The sequence below is a fragment of the Triticum aestivum genome, chromosome 7B, assembly GCF_018294505.1.
Source record: "Triticum aestivum cultivar Chinese Spring chromosome 7B, IWGSC CS RefSeq v2.1, whole genome shotgun sequence".
Classification (NCBI taxonomy): Eukaryota; Viridiplantae; Streptophyta; class Magnoliopsida; order Poales; family Poaceae; genus Triticum; species Triticum aestivum.
This window is the reverse complement of record NC_057813.1, coordinates 671,349,171-671,360,043: the sequence shown is the minus strand read 5'-3', so window position 1 is coordinate 671,360,043 and position 10,873 is coordinate 671,349,171. Positions and strand designations below refer to the sequence as shown.

The window sequence follows — 10,873 nt, the reverse complement described above, 5'->3', positions numbered from 1 at the left end:
TACGATCGAGATCCAATGAACCATTTTCATTGGGTGTGTAACCATATAAGGTTTTATTCATGTAAACAGAACAATAGTTTATTCTCTTACTTAAATGAATAACCGTATTGCAATAAACACGATCAAATCATATTCATGCTCAACGCAAACACCAAATAACATTTATTTAGGTTCAACACCAATCCCGAAAGTATAGGGAGTGTGCGATGATGATCATATCAATCTTGAAACTACTTTCAACACACATCGTCACTTCACCCTTAACTAGTTTCTGTTTATTCTGCAACTCCCGTTTCGAGTTACTACTCTTAGCAACTGAACTAGTACCAAATACTGAGGGGTTGCTATAAACACTAGTAAAGTACACATCAATAACATGTATATCAAATATACTTATGTTCACTTTGCCATCCTTCTTATCCGCCAATCACTTGGGGTAGTTCCGCTTCCAGTGACCAATCCCTTTGCAGTAGAAGCACTTAGTCTCAGGCTTAGGACCAGACTTGGGCTTCTTCACTTGAGCAGCAACTTGCTTGTCGTTCTTCTTGAAGTTCCCCTTCTTCCCTTTGCCCTTTTCTTGAAACTAGTGGTCTTGTCTACCATCAACACTTGATGTTTTTCTTGATTTCTACCTTCGTTGATTTTAGCATCACGAAGAGTCGGGAATCATTTCCGTTATCCCTTGCATATTATAGTTCATCACGAAGTTCTACTAAATTGGTGATGGTGACTAGAGAATTCTGTCAATCACTATTTTATCTGGAAGATTAACTCCCACTTGATTCAAGCGATTGTAGTACCCAGATAATCTTAGCACATGCTCACTAGTTGAGCGATTCTCCTCCATCTTTTAGCTATAGAACTTGTTGGAGATTTTATATCTCTCAACTCGGGTATTTGCTTGAAATATTAACTTCAACTCCTGGAACATCTCATATGGTCCATGACGTTCAAAACGTCTTTGAAGTCCCGATTCTAAGCCATTAAGCATGGTGCACTAAACTATCAAGTAGTCATCATATTGAGCTAGCCAAACGTTCATAACGTCTGCAGCTGCTCCTGCAATAGGTTTGTCACCTAGCGGTGCATCAAGGACATAATTCTTCTGTGCAGCAATGAGGATAAACCTCAGATCACGGATCCAATCCGCATCATTGCTACTAACATCTTTCAACACAATTTTCTCCAGGAACATATCAAAATAAACATATGAAAGCAACAACATAGGGAAGCAACAACGCGAGCTATTGATCTATAACACAATTTGCAAAATACTACCAGGACTAAGTTCATGATAAATTCAAGTTCAATTAATCATATTACTTAAGAACTCCCACTTAGACAGACATCTCTCTAGTCATCTAAGTGATCACGTGATCCAAATCAACTAAACCATGTCCGATCATCACGTGAGATGGAGTAGTTTCAATGGTGAACATCATTATGTTGATCATATCTACTATATGATTCACGCTCGACCTTTCGGTCTCCGTGTTCCGAGGCCATATCTGTATATGCTAGGCTCGTCAAGTTTAACCCGAGTATTCCGCGTGTGCAACTGTTTTGCACCCGTTGTATTTGAACGTAGAGCCTATCACACCCGATCATCACGTGGTGTCTCAGCACGAAGAACTTCCGCAACGGTGCATACTCAGGGAGAACACTTCTTGATAATTAGTGAGAGATCTTAAAATGCTACCGTCAAACAAAACAGAATAAGATGTATAACAGATAAACATCATATGCAATCAAAATATGTGACATGATATGCCCATGATCATCTTGCGCCTTTGATCTCCATCTCCAAAGTACGGTCATGATCTCTATCGTTACCGGCACTACACCATGATATTCATCATCTTGATCTATATCAATGTGTCGTCACATGGTCGTCTCGCCAACTATTGCTCTTGCAACTATTGCTATCGCATAGCGATAAAGTAAAGCAATTATTTGGCACTTGCATCTTATGCAACAAAGAAACAACCATAGGGCTTCTGCCAGTTGCCGATAACTTCGGTTACAAAACATGATCATCTCATACAATAAAATATAGCATCACGTCTTGACCATATCACATCACAACATGCCCTGCAAAAACAAGTTAGACATCCTCTACTTTGTTGTTGCAAATTTTACGTGGCTGCTACGGGCTTTAGCAAGAACCGTTCTTACCTACGCATCAAAACCACAATGATAGTTCGTCAAGTTAATGTTGTTTTAACCTTCGCAAGGACCGGGCGTAGCCACACTCGATTCAGCTAAAGTGAGAGAGACAGACACCCGCCAGCCACCTTTAAGCACAAGTGCTCGTAACGGTGAAACCAGTCTCGCGTAAGCGTACGCGTAATGTCGGTCCGGGCCGCTTCATCTCACAATACCGCCGAACCAAAGTATGACATGCTGGTAAGCAGTATGACTTGTATCGCCCACAACTCACTTGTGTTCTACTCGTGCATATAACATCAACGCATAAAACCTAGGCTCAGATGCCACTGTTGTGGAACGTAGTAATTTCAAAAAAATTCCTACATACACGCAAGATCATGGTGATGGCATAGCAACGAGAGGGGAGAGTGTTGTCCACGTACCCTGGTAGACCGTAAGCGGAAGCGTTATGACAATGCGGTTGATGTAGTCGTACGTCTTCACGATCCGACCGATCCAAGCACCGAACGTACGACACCTCCGAGTTCAGCACACGTTCAGCTCGATGACGATCCCCGGGCTCCGATCCAGCAAAGCTTCGGGGATGAGTTCCGTCAGCACGACGGCGTGGTGACGATGATGATGCTCTACCGGCGCAAGGCTTCGCCTAAACTCCGCGACGATATGAACGAGGTGGAATATGGTGGAGGGGGGCACCGCACACGGCTAAGGAACGATCCGTAGATCAACTTGTGTGTCATGGGGTGCCCCCTTGCCCCCGTCTATAAAGGAGAAAGGGAGGAGGAGGCCGGCCCTAGGAGGAGGGCGCGCCAAGGGGAGTCCTACTCCTACCGGGAGTAGGACTCCCTCCTTCCTTGTTGGAGTAGGAGAAAGGGGGAAAGAGGGGGAGAGGAGGAAGGAAAGGGGGGCCGCATCCCTTGTCCAATTCGGACCAGAGGGGGGCCGCGTGCCTCCTTCCTTTCGGCCTCTCTCCTCTATTCCCGTATGGCCCAATAAGGACCATATACTCCCCGGCGAATTCCCGTGACTCTCCGGTACTCCGAAAAATACCTGAATCACTCGGAACCTTTCCGAACTCCGAATATAGTCGTCCAATATATCGATCTTTACGTCTCGACCATTTCGGGACTCCTCGTCATGTCCCCGATCTCATCCGGGACTCTGAACTCCTTCGGTACATCAAAACTCATAAACTCATAATATAACTGTCATCGAAACCTTAAGCGTGCGGACCCTACGGGTTCGAGAACTATGTAGACATGACCTAGAACTATTCTTGGTCAATAACCAATAGCGGAACCTGGATGCTCATATTGGCTCCTACATATTCTATGAAGATCTTTATCGGTCAAACCGCATAACAACATACGTTGTTTCCTTTGTCATCGGTATGTTACTTGCCCGAGATTTGATCGTCGGTATTCAATACCTAGTTCAATCTCGTTACCAGCAAGTCTCTTTACTCATTACGTAATGCATCATCCCGTAACCAACTCATTGGTCACATTGCTTGCAAGGCTTATAGTGATGTGCATTACCGAGAGGGCCCAGAGATACCTCTTCGACAATCGGAGTGACAAAGCCTAATCTTGAAATACGCCAACTCAACATGTACCTTTGGAGACACCTGTAGTACTCCTTTATAATCACCCAGTTACGTTGTGGCATTTGGTAGTACCCAAAGTGTTCCTCCGGTAAATGGGAGTTGCATATTTCTCATAGTTACAGGAACATGTATAAGTCATGAAGAAAGCAATAGCAATATACTAAACGATCAAGTGCTAGGCTAACGGAATGGGTCATGTCAATCACATCATTCTTCTAATGATGTGATCCCATTAATCAAATGACAACACATGTCTATGGTTAGGAAACATAAACATCTTTGATTAATGAGCTAGTCAAGTAGAGGCATACTAGTGACTATATGTTTGTCTATGTATTCACACATGTATCATGTTTCCGGTTAATACAATTCTAGCATGAATAATAAACATTTATCATGAAATAAGGAAATAAATAATAACTTTATTATTGCCTCTAGGGCATATTTCGTTCAGAGATTTGTGGTGCTCTAGCTCCCCTCCTATGCACATGAGGTGTTCGATGAAATGCCTGAGCCACACTTAAGCTTTCTCCTCCCAAAGCTCCTTGTCCAAACTCCATTTTCTTCGAGATTTCTCTAAGTTTGGCGGTCCGTCCTGTTCCGTCCCCGTTCTCACCGCCGTTCTCATCACCGGCACCACCGTGGTGAGCCTCTTGATCTTATCTTCTTTCTAAAAGAAAAAAGTTCTTAGTTGTATGATTTAGATAGATACTTTTGTAATTTTCTTACTTTATTATTGTTTGTTATTATATAGTGCGATGGTTTTGGTATCCGCCTCCGTCGGCCCTCGTCCTGTCTATGATTTGGATGTGGTATATATTATCTTTTATAACTATTTGGTTCATTTATTGTTTATGACAATTATGCCGATCAACGTGACATAGATTTTATTTATCTAGGAGGTATGTGAACCGGAAATTCCAACCGACCCTATTGTCGAGAGGTTAAATTAAGTATAAGAAGAAAACAATTACTTGAAGGAAAAAAAATTGAGGAGAAGATGATATTGGAGTTGCATGTTGCACATGTTGTCGATGATCAGAAGATCAAGATGGATGCAATGCGTTTGAAGATTAAAATATGCCATTCATACCGAGGCTTGGTATTATTATGCCGTTGGATCAATTGTTACATTGCTTGCGATTATGATCGCATTTGTTGTTGCATTAAAATGTTTTACATAGTTTCAATGTATGGTTTAATTAGATGCTTTGGAGAACTATGTATGTACTTTGGTTTTAATGTGATGATGAACTTCTATTAATTTGGTCACTTATCTATTCATGATGTTCTGTAATGGTTTTTGACACACTTAATTATATATAATGCACGCCGATGAATGGGCAATGGATGTACGATAACAGCCGCTCCTCCGAGTACATTAAGGGCGTGCATAATTTTCTCAAAGTGGCTGAGGCAAAAAAGCAGAATGGTTTTATGTGTTGTCCATGCCCTATATGTGGGAATACGAAGTCTTACTCTACCCAGAATATCTTTCACAGCCACCTGCTTTGTAAGGGTTTCATGTCACACTATAATGTTTGGACCAAGCACAGAGAAATAGGGGTTATGATGGAAGACATCAAAGAAGAAGAGGATGATGACAACTATGTGCCCCCTGAATACGGTGATGCTGCAACGGGGGAGGCTGTAGATCAAGAGGAACCGGACGATGTGCCCGATGATGATCTTCGCCGGGTCATTGTTGATGAAAAGAGACAGTGCGAAAGTGAAAAGGAGAAGCTAAAGTTCGATCGCATGTTATAGGATCACAAAAAAGGGTTGTACCCCAATTGCGAAGATGGCAACACAAAGCTCGGTACCGTACTGGAATTGCTGCAGTGAAAGGCAGAGAATGGTGTGCCTGACAAAGGATTTGAGAAGCTACTGAAAATATTGAAGAAGAAGCTTCCAAAGGATAACAAATTTCCCGACAATACGTACGCAACAAAGAAGGTTGTATGCCCTCTCGGATTGGAGGTGTAGAAGATACACGCAGGCCCTAATAACTGCATTCTCCACCATGGTGCATACGAGGATTTGAACGCATGCCCGGTATGTGGTGCATTGTGGTATAAGATCAGACGAGATGACCCTGGTGATGTTGACGGCGAGCGCCCCATGAAGAGGGTTCCTGCCAAGGTGATGTGGTATGCTCCTATAATACCACGGTTGAAACTTCTGTTCAGAAATAAAGAGCATGCCAGGTTGATGCGATGGCACAGAGAGGATTGTAAGAAAGACGGGAAGTTGAGCGCACCCGCTGACGGGTCGCAGTGGAGAAAAATTGAGAGAAAGTACTGGAAGGAGTTTGCAGGTGATGCAAGGAGCGTATGGTTTGGTTTAAGCGCAGATGTCATTAATCCTTTTGGGGAGTAGATCAGCAATCACAGCACCTGGCCCATGGCTCTATGTATCTATAACCTTCCTCCTTGGTTGTGCATGAAGCGGAAGTTCATTATGATGCCAGTTCTCATCCAAGGCCCTAAGCAACCCGGCAACGACATTGATGTGTACTTAAGGCCATTAGTTGAAGAACTTTTACAATAGTGGAATGGAAACTATGTACGTGTGTGGGATGAGCACAGACAGGAGGAATTTGACCTGCATGCGTTGCTGTTTGTAACCATCAATGATTGGCCTGCTCTCAGTAACCTTTCAGGACAGACAAACAAGGGATACCATGCATGCACACACTATTTAGATGACACTGAAAGTATATACCTAGATAAATGCAGGAAGAATGTGTACCTAGGTCATCGTCGATTTCTTCCGACCAACCGTCAATGTCGAAAGAAAGGCAAGCGTTTCAAAGGCAAGGCAGATCACGGGAAGAAGCCCGCCATGTGTACCAGTGATCACGTACTCCCGGTGGACTATTTATTTCAAATGACGCTGAGGGACATGCACCTATGCGGAAGAAGAAATCTATATTTTGGGACCTACCCTACTGGAATGACCTAGAGGTCCGCTCTTCAATCAATGTGATGCACGTGATAAAGAACCTTCATGTGAACTTTCTAGGCTTCTTGGGCATGTATGGGAAGACAAAAGATACACCGGAGGCACGGGAGGACCTACAACGTTTGCACCAAAAAGGCGACATGCCTCCAAAGCAGTATGAAGGTCCTGCCAGCTATGATCTTACCAAAGAAGAGAAGGAAATCTTCTTTGAATGCCTTCTCAGTATGAAGGTCCCGTCTGGCTTCTCCTCAAATATAAAGGGAATAATAAATATGGAGGAGAAAATTTTCCACAACCTAATGTCTCATGACTGCCACGTGATTATGACGTAACTGCTTCCGGTTGCATTGAGGGGGCTTCTACCGAAAAATGTTCGATTAGCCATTGTGAAGCTATGTGCATTCCTCAATGCAATCTCTCAGAAGGTGATCGATCCAGAAATCCTACCATGGTTAAGGAGTGATGTGGCGCAATTTCTTGTCAGTTTTGAGCTGGTGTTCCCACCATCCTTCTTCAATATGACGACGCACGTCCTAGTTCATCTAGTCGACGAGATTGTCGTTCTGGGCCTCGTATTTCTACACAATATGTTCCCCTTTGAGATTTTCATGAGAGTCCTAAAGAAATATGTCCGTAACCGCGCTAGGCCAGAAGGAGCATCTCCATGGGCCATCAAACAGAGGATGTCATTGGGTTTTGTGTTGACTTCATTCCTGACCTTAAGAAGATTGGTCTCCCTCAATCGCGGTATGAGGGGAGACTGACTGGAAAAGGCATGTTAGGAGGGGACTCAATAATATGTAGGGACGGGGATTCTTGGTCTCAAGCACACTACACAGTTCTATAGAACTCTACCTTGGTGACCATGTATGTCGATGAACACAAGAATATTCTGCGCTCCAAACACCCGGAGCGGTGTGACGACTGGATTACATGTGAACACATTAGGACTTTCGGCAGTTGGTTGGAAACACGTCTCAGAGGTGACAACACTGCTTCTGATGATCTGTACTCGTTGTCCAGGGGACCATCTTCGACTGTATTGACTTACAAAGAATATGAGGTAAATGGGAATACATTTTACACGATCACCCAAGATCAAAAGAGCACCAACCAAAACAACGGTGTCCGCTTTGATGTAGCAACCAAGAGGGGAAATGATACATATTATGGTTACATAGTGGACATATGGGAACTTGACTACATACATGATTTTAAGGTCCCTTTGTATCAGTGTAAATGGGTCAATTTGTCAGGAGGCGGGGTACAGGTAGACCCATAGTACGGAATGACAATAGTGGATCTGAACAATCTTGGCTACACACACTACAACACGTATGTCATTAGGAGGCATTTTTTTGCGAGCGTTTTTGCTAAACACCTCAGATTCAGGGTATTGAAGGCACTTTTCAAAACTGCCTCGGAAGCTCACAGCCTTCAAGGGCAATTCTAGAAAAGGCCTCCTAAATAGGGGAAAATAAGGCATTCTACAAAAGTGCCGCCGAGCGTATACGTAGCCAGCGTACACATATGAAACAACCCTCATGCTGCCTTCCAAGGTAAAAAAAACAGAGGAACACCACGGCCATCGTAGCTGCTCCATGCTGGGCGCCTTGTCGTCTTCGCCACCGGCGCCTGCTCCGCCACCGGCGCTCCACGCCGGAGCCTCAGAAGCTGCCACGAACTGCACCGCCATAGCCACCCCGTGCCTTCCCTCTCTCGTCCCCAATCTTTCCCTCTCTTGTCCCCAATCTCGGGGTGGGATTGGTAGTGCACGGTGAAGAAGAAGGGAAGATCCAGGCTCGGAGAGGAGGAGGAAGAGCAAGTGGTCCAGGTCACGAAGGCATCAGCGCTGACCCCCCCACCCCAACCCACCCAGACAAGCCCATGTTTGATTGCTGTTGATTCGATGACCTGCTGCACACAAGGTGTTCGAGGTAATGTCTCTTCATTTTTGTAGTTCATTTTTCTTCCAGTTTTTGTTTGTGCTAGACTTATGGATGAAGAATCATTACGCTATAACATCTAGGATCACCTTGTACTATTTTGGATGTTCTTTTTGTAATTATACTAGGAGTGTGGCAACTTGTCCTATTGAAATTGGAGCTTGTTTGTTGTGGCCTTCTGTGCATGGTGGCCTTCTATTCATGTTAGAAAAGTGCACACAAATAGTAAGCTATATAGACACACTGATAATCAAAATACAGGTGCATTTGGCATTTCTATATAGAACATCCCTACATGTTATCTAGTGTACTGTGTTACTTCTAATCTTGTTGCATCAGGTTTCAGTTAATCTGTTTTGTTGCTACACGTGAGGTCTTCTATATAAACATCCCTTTGATTTTGCTAGTAGTAAACTGATATTGCTTTAGAAATTTCTCTTTGATGCATTCGAATATTTATTATAGAATTTTATGTGGTCTCTACTTTAACATGTCGTAGAACTTGGTTCTGTTCAGTTGAGAATGGATAAGAGTTGGATGCGAGCAGCTAGGTCTTCCACCGAGTATTCTGAAGGAACTAGTAACTTCATAAAATTCAATCCAAGGAGGCAATGACCAACGGTCCAGATTTAAAGCAATACCTGTCATCCCTTAATGATCTTAATAATTTACCCATTTTACATTTTACAGTGTTGTTTTTTTACCTACTCGTGCATGATGTTGCTGTTTGAATGATAGATTAAGTTTAATGGTGCAAACAAAAATATGTTTAAGTTTTATTATTTACATCATTTTACATGCCTATCTCTTTAACCCTGTTACAGTGCTAAGAACAGTCTTTGCTCTTGTAGATGCCATCCGAAAGTCGTAGTTGAAGGTGACACACAGCTGATTGGTTTCTGTACTTCTAATTGATTGCATCAAGCTGGAACGCTCTTTACATTGTCTTTAGAACAGTAGGTAGTGTACCTCTGTGTTACATTGTTATCACAGCTGTATGCAGTGTACTTGTGTTACATTGTTGGCCCTGTGTTGCTAATTGATACTTTGATGTCGTTTTCAAATTTGTGAAGATGTTCTAATGCTTTAGATTATTCGCTTGTACGATGGTACTTCTAGTCCATGCAAGCCTCTCAATCGTGTTCTACTGTTGTATATATGTGTTTGTACAGTGGTTGCAAATTAGTGAGCTTGCCGTAACAGTGTTTTTAATTCATATTCTTATATGCCTGTGTAAAATTTCTGGTATTCTTATGTGCCTCAGAAACATTTTGGAGGCAAGTCGAAAGACGCCACAAAATGGTTTTCGAGGCGATCTTAAGAAATGCCACAAAAATGTTTTGAAGGCAGTATGAGTTATGCCACACAAAAATTTTAGAGGCAGTATAAGAAATGCTAAAAATAGTCTTTGGAGGCATTCCTAAAGATACCTCAAATTGAGCTTGCTGGCATTTTAAAAAATGCCTTTGTGTTTCTTTTGAGGCATTATTGAAAAATGCCTCACATTGAGCTTGCTGGCATTTTAAAAATACCTCTGTGCTGATCTTTTGAGGCGTTCTGAAAAAGTGCCTTGAAAGACCTTTCCCTTCGTGACCATCTCTAGCATATTTTAAAAATGCCTTCTATTCTCTAGGCTGGCATTATATGGCCCTTTCGAGGCATTTTAAAGTGCCTCCTATTGATGTCCGTGGTGTAGTGACAGACGAAACATTCGTCCTAGCCAATGATGTGGTGCAGGTTTCCTACGTGAAGGACATGCCTACCAAACCGAGAAAAAGAAAAGATAAGGAAGCGAATACATCATACGATGAGCCAAAGCGCCACATAGTTCTTTCAGGAAAAAGAGACATTGTGGGATTGGAGGGCAAGACAGACATGTCTGAAGATTATGAAAAGTTTCATGAAATTCCTCCCTTCAAAGTCAAGGCTGTCCCAAGCACCCTATTAAATGATGAAGATTATCCATGGTTACGACATAATAAGCAAAGGACACAAGCGAAGAAAAAGTGAAGACTTTCTCTCCACAACTATTATGATGATGCCTTTGATATAGAATATCACTGCAATTACATGTGAAGAAATGAAATGCCTTTTGTAACAGATGAGTTTTCGTCTGAAACCCTGATACTTCGAAAGAGATTTTCCATTTTGTACACGAAGTGCATCCAGCTTTTGCCGCAACCCTCTC

General features: G+C 42.7%; 1 long non-coding RNA gene across 1 annotated transcript; it reads left to right on the top strand.

The window, feature by feature from the left end:
• Positions 1-8,283: 8,283 nt before the first annotated feature.
• On the top strand, positions 8,284-9,808 carry LOC123156053 (uncharacterized). The gene is made up of 2 exons (XR_006477819.1): positions 8,284-8,676; positions 9,537-9,808. It is a non-coding gene; the product is annotated as an uncharacterized lncRNA (long non-coding RNA).
• Positions 9,809-10,873: the final 1,065 nt, after the last annotated feature.